Here is a 13,597-nt window from a genome sequence, read left to right as displayed (position 1 = left end):
AAGCATAACAATCACAAATAAATACATATTGTGAAATAGTATGCCTCCTTCATGGATGTTCTTCCAGGTCGGCTCCAACTCCGATGACCATCTAGAAACTCCATCTTGTTTGTCACGCCGGGATGCCAAGCCACCAACCTGATCTCTATTATCCAACTACTAAAACTAGTAATGAATTTTACATAGAGTCACAAGTCGACACGCAGGTCGTTATACAATATAATGACAACACTTTGGCTCCTGCCGGCTGCCAAACATGACACGCAGGCCATGTATAATTTACACACATGCATCACATACACATGAGCCATACTATTCACATCAAACCCCGCAAAATAAAGTTATGCATAGAATCGTATTCTACCGGTTTAAGTGATCGCGTACGAAATACAAGGCGCTACGCACACGGTGGTCCCAATCACGCCGAATTCTCTGATCTGACCGATCTAATCGATCATCGCGAATCCGATTCGGTTTTACGTTTCACTGTTAACCCCGATGGCGGATAATCGACTGGTAGGGGGTAGATCGTGTCACGACCTCATCGATCCCAATCAACAGAAAATATAGCCACATCGATCCCCATGTGCAATTGATCTCATCAACCATGCACACAGCCAATCTTATCAATGACAACAGATCTCATATATTGCCTCCACATATCTAATATGCATATGATCTGAATCCAAATCCTATAGCAGAGGCTCTGATACCACTGTTGGGATCTACGGTAGGGTGCGTCAATTACAAATTAAAATTTCCTACGCGCGGAACAACCAAGAACATGCTACGGGAGATGGATCACAGATCGTTACCACTAGATGTGCAGTGCCGTGCAGCGGAAGAAGAGTTGCGGTAGCGCGTCCGTGTGGATCATCTCCTCCTCGTCTGATCTCCCTCGTACAACCGGTGGTCGGTCCCCACGTACAGGTTCGCTGGAGCGGCGCAAGTGCACCGCCTCTAACGGTATCCACACGTGCAGGAGGAACGTCATGTGGCGGACTGCTAGGTTCGATCACACAACCGGCGGCGAGTGGAGGTGTCTATTCGCAACACATGCAAACCCTAGTGACAGCGCCGAAGTGATCAGCTCCATGAGTTTGCGGCACCTCCACTATATATATAGGCGTCCGTCACGGGCTCAATACTTGGGCCTCGCACGGACCCTAAAGCCCATAAGTCTACTCGGCCACAATCCGTATACAGTTCGGATCACATCCGACCAGTGTCCTCGGATCCGACTTCGTAGGTTCCTTCCCTTAAGCGCGCGACCTCCTAGGTTCAAGTCGGCTTGGTCGCAGTTCGGATCACCTCCGAACTGCACGGTTGGTAGCGGCCTCTAGCAAGGCATGCCGAACACCAAGCAGACTATGAAGCTGTTTAGCGAACCTATACATCACACTTCCATTCCTTTTGCCACACGATATATGTTGTCGAGCTCAAGGCGAGTCTGTCATCCTTGTGCTAGCCCGACCTCTTTCTCGTTCCAGTGATGCCGACCACAAACCGGATTATCTCATAATCCTTGTCGCATGGCCATGCTTATCCTGGTCGGATCACACGAGGGGCCCAGAGTATATCTCTCGGCAAATCCCATCTTGCTCGACCACGTCTCACAGCATGGTTCTGGACAAACCCGAAACCTACCTTTATAACTACCCAGTTACGGAGTAGCGTTTGGTCGGCCCAAAGCAAGTCTGTCACCATCCCGAGTACATGCGTCAGCTCAGGTCTTAGGACATAGAACATATGTTGTACTAGAGACTCACAGATGACATATCGCTGCGTCTCATAGTTGGGTCTGTCCGACTTGGACCTTATCTTGACTCGGATCCGTCTACGTCGAATCCGACCAGATCCTTCCAAGTCCATATTATCCGGTTAGCATCCAATGCTCCATGGCTAGTGAGACCAAGCCATCGACTGTGTCATATGCTAGTCTAGTTGGTTGCACGTCCACACGGCCCTTTCGACTAGGGACCTTTTAGGACAGTCATCATACAATGCATAGTCCCACAAACAAGTCACGTACTTGCTGATACACATCATTGATAATGTCCAAGGACTATCTTTATTCATAAACACATAGGAAATATCATCATACATGATTGCCTCTAGGGCATATCTACAACAGTGTGGTGGATTGCCTTTGGGGCTGAGGATGAACAGTTACAAGGGAACAACAGCCTCCTGAGGAGAGGTGTTCTTGTGCTTGGTAAGTTGATGCGATAGAGGATCGTCCTCCTCTTGATGTGCCGATCCTTCCCCCTCTCTCCTTTCTACGATGGTCGCTAGCCCTATATATAGAGGCCCAGGTCCTCTCCCCAATAGGCGGGAAGGGATCCCACAACGACCAGTTTCAAGGGGGACAACTAGTACAAGCTATCCCGACAAAAGATGGTCTTCGCCTGCCAAAGGATTTGGTGGTGACGCAGTCATGGGCTCCATGGTGACCTCCGTCCTACCGTCCTGCTGGTCTTGGTCTTGTTGCACCGATATGGAAACCTTTGCTTGATGCCTCGGGACTCTGCGCCTGCGCTTGTCTCTTTAGCACCGAAGGGGAAACAAGGACACTGCGCGCGATGGCGCCCTCCTGGTACCAGCCTGGCCTTGGTCGTCATGGCTTGCGTCACAGGAACCTCGCGAGCTGCCCCTTGCCTTGATCTCTCCGCCCCTCGCGAGCCAGCCAGCTGAGGCCACCCCCGAGGAGGTCTTGCGTCATCCACCTCGCGAGGCTTGACCCCTTGCGAGGGTCTTGAGTGTTTGCTGGTGAAGATGGGTCGTACAGGGCCGCTGGTCAAGCCATGCCATGGGCCGCAGTCAGGCAAGCCTGGGGACCCATGTTCCCAGGATGCCGACACAACCCATTGCCATTGCCGTTGCAAATCCAGTAGGAGAACCGATGACTCTGTTTTTGTGACAATAATGGCGCCATTTCCATTGCCAACGAGCCAAGGTTTCACAAGAAGACCAAACACATCAAGCGCTGCTTCAACTTCATATGTGATTGTCGGGAAATGTTGCATGGAAAGAAATCTACGCACACGCAATGATCTATCCATGGAGATGCATATCAACGAGAGGTAAAGTGTGTCTACCTACCCTCATAGACCGTAAGCAGAAGTGTTTCACAACGCGGTTGACGTAGTCGAACTTTCTTCGCGATCCAACCGATATAGTACCAAACGTACGACACCTCTGTGTTCAGCACACATTTAGCTCGGTGACGTCCTTTGCCTTCTTCATCCAGCAAAACAGCAAGGTAGTAGATGAGTTCCGTCAGCACGACGGCGTGGTGACGGTGATGGTGAAGTGATCTCCGCAGGGCTTCTCCTAAGCACTACAAAAATATGACTGGGGTGTAAACGGTGGAGGAGGGTGCCGCACATGGCTAGGCAATTGTTTGTTGTGTGCTAGGCGCCCCCTCCCACATATATATAGGTGGGAGAGAGGGAGGAGCAGCCAAAGAAGGTGCCCAAGTAGGAGGAATCCTACTTGGGGTCCCTCCCAAGCCGCGCCCCCTCTTTCCTTATTTGTAGTGCGGGAAGGCAGGGGAGGGTGGTGCCCCCCTTTCCTTTCTCCCGTGAGAGGGAAAGGCAGGAGGGGCTAGCCCTCCCCCTTTTCCTTCCCTAGGGCTGGCCAAACAAGAGAGGGGGCGCACCAGCCCCCTTGTGGGCTGGTATGTCCCCTCCTTTGGCCCATAAGGCCCATAACTTGCCGGGGGTGCCCGGAACCCCTTCCGATGACCCAATTCCTTCCTGGTACGTCCCGAAACACTTCTGATGTCCAAATACAATCGTTCTATATATCAATATTTACGTCTCGACCATTTTGAGACTCCTCGTCGTGTCCGTGATCTCATCCGGGACTCCAAACAACATTTGGTCACCAAATCACATTACTCATATAATACTATATCGTCATCGCACGTTAAGCGTGCGGACCCTACGGGTTCGAGAACTATGTAGACATGACCGAGACACCTCTCTGGTCAATAACCAATAGCGGAACTTGGATGTCCATATTGGCTCCTACATATTCTACGAAGATCTTTATAGGTCAAACCGCTATGACAACATACATAATTCCCTTTGTCTATCAGTATGTTACTTGCCAGAGATTCGAAAATTGGTATCTTCATACCTAGTTCAATCTCATTACTGGCAAGTCTTTTTACATGTTCCATAATACATCGCCTCGTGACTAAATCCTTAGTAGTTTGCTTGTAAGCTTATGATGTGTATTACGAGAGGGCCCACAGATACCTCTCCGATACTCGGAGTGACAAATCCTAATCTTGATCTATGCCAACTCAACAAACACCTTCAGAGATACCCATAGAGCATCTTTGTAATCACCCAGTTATGTTATGATGTTTTATAGCACACAAGCCATTCTTCCAGTATCCGGGAGTTGCATAATCTCATAGTCGAAGGAATATGTATTTGACATGAAGAAATCAGTAGCAATAAAACTGAACGATCATTATGCTAAGCTAACGGATGGGTTTTGTCCATCACGTCATTCTCCTAATGATGTGATCTCGTTATCAAATGACGACTCATGTCAATGGTTAGGAAACCTTAACCATCTTTGATCAACGAGCTAGTCAAGTAGAGGCTCACTAGGGACACGGTATTTGTTTATGTATTCACATGTGTATTTAAGTTTCCAATAGATACAATTCTAGCATGAATAATAGAACTTTATCATGAATAAGGAAATATAAAATAACAACTTTATTATTGCCTCTAGGGCATATTTCCTTCAGTGAGTACATTAAGGATGGAGACATAGATATTTGCAAAATACATACATATCTGGATGTAGCAGACCCATTGACTAAACCTCTTCCACAAGCAAAACATGATCAACACAGAGACTCCATGGGTGTTAGATACATTACAATGTAAAGTACATTATTGACTCTAGTGCAAGTGGGGGACTGTTGGGAATATGAACTAGAGGCAATAATAAATTGGTTATTATCATCTGTCCCGTTCATGATAAATGTTTATTATTCATGCTAGAATTGTATTGTCAGGAAACTTAAATACATGTGTGAATACATAGACAACATCGTGTCCTTAGTGAGCCTCTACTAGACTAGCTCATTGATAAAAAATGGTTAAGGTTTCCTAACCATAGGCATCGGTTGTAATTTGATAATGGGATCACATCATTTGGAGAATGATGTAAAGGACAGACCCAACCGTAAGCTTAGTAACAAATCATGTCGCTTAGTTATTTGCTATAGCTTTCTTCATGTCAAGTATCTATTCCTTAGACCATCAGATCATGTGACTCCCAAACACTGGAGGATACCTTGCGTGCTATCAAATGTCACTTCGTAATTGGGTGATCATAATGGTGCTCTAGAGGTATCTCTGAAGGTGTCTGTTGGGTTGCACGGATCGAGACTGGGATTTGTCGCTCTGTGTGACGGAGATATAGGGTCCTTTCGGTAATACAACATCACAAGAAGCTTCATGTGGCTAATGATTTTAGTCACGAGATCTTGTATTATGGAACGAGTAAAGGACTTGCCAGTAATGAGATTGAACTAGGTATGGAGATACCGACGATCGATTCTCGGGCAAGTAACATATTATCGGACAAAGGGAATTGCACACAGGATTAACTGAATCCTTGACATCGTAGTTCAACCAATGAATATCTTCATGGAATATGTAGGAACCAATATGGGCTTCCAGGTTCCTCTTTTGGTTACTGACCGGATAGGTGTCCCGGTCATGTCTACATAGTTCTCAAACCCGCATGGTCGCACGCTTAACGTTTGTTGACCCTATACTAGTATTGGGATATTTCATGTTAGTAACCGCATGTTGTTTAGAGTCTCGGATGATCTCTCGGACGTCACGAGGAGTTTCGGAATGGTCAAGAGGTAAAGATTTATATATGGAAAGTTGTTTTCAGGGTTCCGAAAAAGTTTGATTTTGTCGGTATTGTACTAGGAAGCTTCCAAAGGATTCTGGATGTCCACAAAGGATTCCACCATGTCCCATAGGCCAACATGGGTTGAGGTGGGAAGCCATGGACTACATGGGCCAGGCGCGCTTGCCCTTAAAGGCCCATGTGGCTAGGACATGATCGAGAAGGACTAGGAGTCCAGCTCCCCCCCCCCTTGGCGTCGGCCCTAGGAGGAGAAGGGCTGGACACCTAGCCCCTCCACACCTATATATTGAGGGGAGGGGCGCACCAAAGGCACACCATTCCCCACTGCCCCATCTATACCTCCAGACACAATACACGCCCGTGTAGCGCTTAGCGAAGCTCTGCCGGTATTTCGACTCCACCTCCACCATCACGACCACACCATCGTGCTGGTTGTGATCCCATCTTATTCTCTGCCTTATATTGCTAGATCAAGGAGACATCACCAAGCCGCATGTGTGCTAAACTAGAAGGTGTCATCTGTTCGGCACTTGATTGGTTGGATCATGATTGGACCGCGAAGAGTACGACTACATCAACCGCATTAAATACGCTTCCGCTTTCAGTCTATGAGAGTACGTAGACACATTCCCCTCTCATTGTTATGCATCTTCTAGATTAGATCTTGGGTGTTCGTAGGATTTTTTTGATTTTCATGCAACATTCCCCATCAATATTTATTTTAGCAGTGTTCATATACTAGCATTGCGCTTATTTTTAAAGCTTCAGACTCTGATTTTGAGCATGAGGGAAATTGTCTGACTCATCCTTATTACAAAAACAAATAATGGTTGTTGTGGTGTATTGCAAATATTCTCTGTATATTTAATAATATAGTCTTATGCGTAGTGATATGTTCAGGAAATATTTTACTCTGATGTTAAATGTAATCCTCTCATATGAAAATCTTGGTGATGTTAATTATGCCAGCAAGCACCATGTGTCATTTTTAGTAACAAGTTTTATCCAAATTGTGAAGTGAACATGTTCATACACGTAAGTATAGCTTTTCTCCAATATGCTAATGTTGTTTCCTCATTTATCATGCTAAATATATGCATGCACCTCAATTTGATGTAGATGTGATATGGTTATGAAACATTAACTTTTAATCTTATATTTTCTAAATATCATGTAGCTTCTACTAAGTCAATCTCTACCCCTACAATCTCTAAGCTCAATGGGGACATGTGACTACTCCTTTGTTGTGGTGAGTGTTTATCCACTCTGGGGGGGGATAACCCCTGGCCTACTGAACTGTCAACTGCCATAAGTCAAATGCAATGCAGTACATGGATGAAGAGTTCAACACTAGAGGTAGAAAAGAGGTCGATAAAGAAAAAAATGGTGCAACAAGGCGCACGGCCCCTTCTAGTAAGATATATAGATAGAGATAGATGACTTGCTAGTGGGTTTATGGAATACTATGACATGTTGTATATCCATGACTTGCTGATGTGGCTAGGTTGCATGTGTAGGGAAAATAGTTAGTGATTCAAACTATTTAGAGCATCTCCGCTCGTTCGACCCCCCAGCGCATCACCCGGCACTATTTTGGCCCTTCGGCCGGTGCTTTTTTGGCCCTGGGGGCAATCTTGTTACCAGCCACACCCCCAGGTGCCGCCCCAAGACGTCATAAATTCAAACTTGTCCATTCCCGCTACCCAAAAAATGCCACAAGTCCGGCGATCAGTTCGGCGATCGCGATGCCATATTTCAGTGATCAATAAAGAGTTCGGCGTTCAAAAGGAAGGACGCGTAGGCAATGCATCGAACGGTGGCATCGACCTCCGGCGTCGGACCGGCGGGAGTCGGCGTGCGCGGGCTAGTCGGCGTCGACGCGGCTTCTGTGCTGGGCGTCATGGAGGCATCACCGCGCGGGCTTGGCGGCGGCGTTGGGTTCTGAAAGTGCTAGTGATCGACTAGAGGGGGGTGAATAGGCGATTTTTAGGAAAGTCTTCAAAACATGTGAGTTTCGAAGACAAACGATAGAAATAAACCTATTATCTTGCAGCGGAAGGTAGACTACACTAGGCAAACCATAGTCATGTATTCAATGAAGTGAAAGCACAATGACAAATAGCAGCTAGGCAGTAAGGATCAGGTAGGAAGATGTTGAGAAGACAATCAGTACACGTAATCACTTAGTGAAGTCAAATGGTGATACTATCGTACAATGACTTCACAAGAACCAATAGTAAGTAAGGGAGAGGGAAGGATGAAACCAGTGACTCATTGAAGACAATGATTTGTTGGACCAGTTCCAGTTGCTGTGACAACTGTACGTCTGGTTAGGGAGGCTGAGATTCAACTCAGAAGACCTCGTCTTCACCTTATTCCCCTTGATCTAAGGACACCTAGTCCTCGGCCAATTACTCTGGTAAGTCTTCAAGGTAGACTTCCAAACCTTCACAGACTTCGTTCACCGGCGATCCACAATGACTCTTGGATGCTCAGAATGCGACGCCTAACCGGCTGGAGGATTCACAGTCCTCAAGTGTAATAAGTCTTCGGATCACACAGACAAGAAGACTTAGGTGATGCCTAACACTCTTTGGCTCCGGGTAGTTAGGGATTTATCCTCTCAAGGAATTCTCTCTCAAAGGCTTTGAGGTGGGTTGCTCTCAAATGACAAAAGCCGTACTTTAACTCTGAGCAGCCAACCGTTTATGGTTGTAGGGGGTGGGCTATTTATAGCCACTAGGCAACCCGACCTGATTTGTCCGAAATGACCCTGGGTCACTAAGGAACTGACACGTGTTCCAACGGTCAGATTTCAAACACACACGACAACTTTACTTGGGCTACAAGCAAAGCTGACTTGTCCAACTCTGAACAAGATTCACTCTCATAGTCTTCACATGAAGACATAGGATTTTGGTTAAGCATCACTTCAGTCATTCTGACTGGTTTTCTTGGACCGCACTTAACAGTATGGTGGTTCCTATGACTCAACAAAGAAGAAAAAGAAATACGAAAGATCTAAGTCTTCGCGCTCCATAGTCTTCATGCGATGTCTTCTCTTGTCATAATCTTCAAGGTGAATGTCTTCACTTACCACCTTTGACTTCAATGTCTTCATACATTTTTAGGGGTCATCTCTGGTAGGAAAACCGAATCAATGAGGGGCTTCTACCTGTGTTATCCTGCAATTCTCACAAACACATTAGTCCCTCAACTAGGTTTGTCGTCAATACTCCAAAACCAACTAGGGGTGGCACTAGATGCACTTACAATCTCCCCCTTTTTGGTGATTGATGACAAACTAGTTGAAGTTTTCAGTGGGGAATATAATATATGAAATTGTAAAGGATAAGGAATTGTCTTCATAAGTTGCAAGGGCTCCCCCTGAGGATGTGCATATAAGCAATTTGCTTTTGGAATGCAAATGCACATGGCAGGTTGTACTTGTGGAGATGCTCTTCAACTTATGATGACAATTCATCATGCATGAAAGGTATGTGAAGATAATGACATGCATAATGAAAAATGGACGTCTGGAAAATGATCTAAGTGCGGAATTTATCGTCGCACATGCGGGATTTATCATCGCATCACAAAATAGCAAATAAGTAGCAGACGACCATCGAGTTTAAGTGTTACAACTCAAAGAACCAAATGCATCAAAATGAGAGTTGTAAACACTAGGCAAAACATAAAGTAACCGCCCATATTGACCCGCTTGAAGACTATCAAACTCATATGCTTCTCCCCCTTTTGTAAGTGAGGACCAAAAAGGTTTGAAGACATAGAGCATCTACTCGTTCCAATGAAGAGTAGGTGAAGTAGCAGGGTCGTCGGTGGTGTTTGGCGGTGCAGAAGAACTTGGGGCAGTGTCGAGGTGTGCAGAAGTAGGGGGCGGTGAAGTGGCTCATCTTCGTCCTCGATCACTCTGGCATTCACAGTTGCCGCAGAGGAAGAGAACTCAGAGTCTTCAAGAGATGGAGTTCGTTGCAGCACAGTCCTTCGGGGAGGTGTGGAGTCAAACTTGAAACGTTTAGAGAAGCCATCCTCTTGAAGATCATCCTCAGAACACATAAGCGTCAGCCCTTTCCATGTACGCCGACAGGTTTCATGGGCAACAAAGACATTCTTGGTGGCAAGATTGCGAATGTGGTTGACATCCACCAAGAGGCTGTGCATTTGGCGCTTCAGCCAGTCATGATGCCTATCCTATTTCTGACGAAGAGCAACCAGAAGCTCTTGGTCATTGAGAACACGAGATCACTTCTTGGGCTGTTGGGCAATAGTGCTTTCAGTGGCTTTAGTAAGGGCACGATGAGGTGCACGTGTAGTATCAGCCAGAGGATAAACATGAGTGACTGCTTCAACTCCTTCAATGTTCTGAGTGAAACTTTGATGCTCCGCATTCTGAAGACTAAGAGGTTCCTTGGCAGGCTCTGGATAAATGGCTTCAACGGACATATCCACATCAGGCAGAAAGATCCAATGATTTCGAGCAGATGGCTGATATGAGATAGCTGAGTGGAGTTTAATCAGCCGCATTATCCATGGAGCATAGAAATTCAAGCCAAAAAGATCAGATCCTGATGCAGCAAGTTGGCGGATGAAGAAGTCTTGTGCATTGAAGCATTTTCCATGAAGAATATAGAAGACCAAAGTCTTCATTGCACCTTCCAGTTTTGCATGTGGAGAATGTCCTTTGATGGGCCAAAGAGTTCGCCGTATAATGTGATATATAGTCCTTGGCAGATACTACAGGTCTTCAACAAACAACTCCTTAGGATATGCAGCGTCTTGTGGCAAAGGCTTCATCATACTGAGCATCTGACTCATGTTTAGTTCAGGCTTCTGAAAGATGCTCTCCATAGCTTCACTGTGAAGCTGACAGCCAGGTTCATAGAGATCTCCAGGAGTGGGCAGACCAGTGAGCTCAATGATATCAAAGGCTTTGGCTTCGTGATGAACATTTCCTGTCATCCACTCAAGGACCCAAGTCTTCGGATCTCTGTTGTAACCACGTATGTGAAGTGTGGCATAAAATTGGAGCAGCAACTCTTCGTTCCAATGCTCTTGGTCGGTGACTATAGGCAACAATCCAACCTCTTTGAAGCAATCCAGAGCTTCTTCCAAACAGGGCAGACCAGCTATTGCTTCGGTGTCAAGACGCATATGTGGGAAGATGCGACCTTGATTGTACAGAATGCAGGAGTAATAGCTTTGCTGTGGATAGCTCTAGAACCGATCAGAGGATATTCGTTCCCTTGAGTAGGGGTTCTTGGAGCTATTGAAGAAGGTGTTGTCTGCTTTGAAGCCGTTGACATTGAAGGATCCAGGTGCTGATGCAGGACCTGGAAACCTGGGTAACCTTGGCATTGGCTTCTGTACCTGAGGCCTATGCTCAAATGATAGTCAAACTGAGGACCAGCAGCAGGTGCAGGAACAGAAGCAGTAGCATCATTGGCTTCGCTGACTTCTGGTTCTTGGGTTGGTGTAGGCTCCACATTTGCTTCAGCCATGACAATGTCAGTGGCTTCATTCATGTTGGTGTTTGCAGCCTCAAGATTTTCTATCTCCACTTGATGAGCTGGAGGGTCGGGCACAGACACGTTCTCCTCGAGAACAGCTTCTTCAGTAGTTGGGGGAGTAGGGACACGTTCTTCTTCTTGGGTGTCATCGGCTGATGCAGCCGAAATGTCTTCAGCAGTTTTAGCCTCAGACTCGGAGACTTGAGACCTTGGTCCTTTGCGAAGCCTGCGTAACGCTGGCGACGCCTTTGGAGATGGAGTTGGCTGGGCCTCAAAGTCATCTTCTTCTTCTTGCCGGGGTGGTGTGACTTGTTGTTGTGGGTGATCAGCCCATGATGCATCATGAGCAATTGGCGTCAGAGGACGACCAATGCTGATGAGTTCACTGTGCGTAAGCACAGGCGATGGTACCTGTTGGTGCTTGATCTGAGGAAGAACTACATCATCTTCAACATGGTCATGGTGACCAATGTCTTCAGCTGCGGTGGGATCAACTGCTGGAATGTCTTCAGCTTCATGAGCCTCTGTGAAAGCAGGCTCATGGACAGTCAGTTGGCGCTCTTGATGTTCAGCGGCAGGGCAAACCATGGAGATAGGTTCAACAATCAGGGGCTCTGTGGGAGCAGCCCGTTCCTTCTTGGTCTTCCGCTTCTTCTTGGAGGGAGCAGCAGCAGAGGCTTCAGGATGTTTCCTCTTTCTGGCTTCAGCCTCAGCAGTCCTCGTCTTCTTCAGTTCTGAAGCGGTAGACCTGGCTTTTGGCTTTGAGCCAGTCATGCTGGTTGGGAAGACAATGAGATGTGCTTCCTGCCTTGCTGCGTCGGGTTCGGCCATAGCGGGCTTCTTCTTCTGCTGCTTTGCAGCCATCCTGAGGTCGATGCTAGGACACCCAAGGGCCTTGCGCTTCTCAGCCTCATTGTAGGCTTGCACACACTTGTCAGCCAGGCTCTTCATGCGCTCCGAGAACCTTGAGCTTCTTCACGCTTCTTGAGAAAGGCTTCTTTGAGCTCGTGCAGCATGATCTTGAAGTTCTTGACCTCTTGCACGCTGAGCTTGGCCATATGCTTCTTGAACTGAGCTTTCTCAAAGTCAATCTTTTGCTTCAATTCGACGATGCGCTGAGCTAGAGCTAGCTCGAAAGCAATGGCGCCATGGAAGGCGACACTGAGGCCAATGGGAAGTTGCATGTCTTCAAAGCTGAGGTTGGGCGTGTCAAACCACTCATCGATGAAGTCGTGGATGATTGCCACGTCAAAGAGAGGCAAATTTTTGAATATTTCTGCTTCTTCTTTGCTCTTGATCAGTTGCTCAAGAGCGTCATCTGCAAGATCTTCATCACTGGACAGATCAATGGCATCATTGCGCAGAATGGCAGCAGCAATCAGTTCTTGGCTGGTGTGTGGCAGAGGCATCTTGACTCTCGGGGGCTTGGAGATACATGACAGATCTTCAGACTGCACACTTTCTTCAGGAGGTGCAGTAGCTAGTGGCTTCGCCCGTGAGATTTTTGGTGCTGAGGCAGGCTTTGAAGCTTTAGGTTGCTTTGGCTTCTGCGGCTTTGGAGTAGGAGCTGGGGCTTCATCAGTGTTAGCATCATCATCAGAATGATCCACTTTGGCACCTTGAACTGAGATGTGAGTGATGAGGCCATCCAGGTTGTAGAAGGGCCCAACAAGATTGGGTTCAGCTTCGCGGGTGCCATCGGCACAGGGAGCAGAGGGACCGGGATTGAAGTCTAGTCCCAATGACTCCTTATTCTGCTTCGCCGAATTCTAGGCAAACTAGAAGTTGCGCTTGAACAGATTGTCGTCACGACACCATAGCAGTGACGATGGGTCAGCATCCGCAGGCTGTGGTCCACGGACCATGCAGGGATAGAAGCCTTGTTCAATGGCTTCATCTCTGGACCTGGGTTGAAGATTTCTGTATAGGATGTCTCCCCATGGCCGCTTGACGGCATTCTTCTCAGCATATTCCTTTGTCACAAACCTGTACTTGAACCACTGTTCTGCCCAATATCGTCAAATCCATTGGATTCGTGTCTTGCGCTGATTGTAATCCTCTTCTGGATCTGTCTTGTACAGTTCTGAGAGGTCATCGAGCAGATCTCTTGATGTTTCACCTCGACGCTTTCTACCATCCTTCCTTGCTGATTT

This window comes from Triticum dicoccoides, chromosome 6A (genome assembly GCF_002162155.2).
Source record: "Triticum dicoccoides isolate Atlit2015 ecotype Zavitan chromosome 6A, WEW_v2.0, whole genome shotgun sequence".
In the NCBI taxonomy this organism is placed as follows: Eukaryota; Viridiplantae; Streptophyta; class Magnoliopsida; order Poales; family Poaceae; genus Triticum; species Triticum dicoccoides.
The sequence above is the reverse complement of the archived record's forward strand: the minus strand, read 5'-3'. Positions refer to the sequence as shown.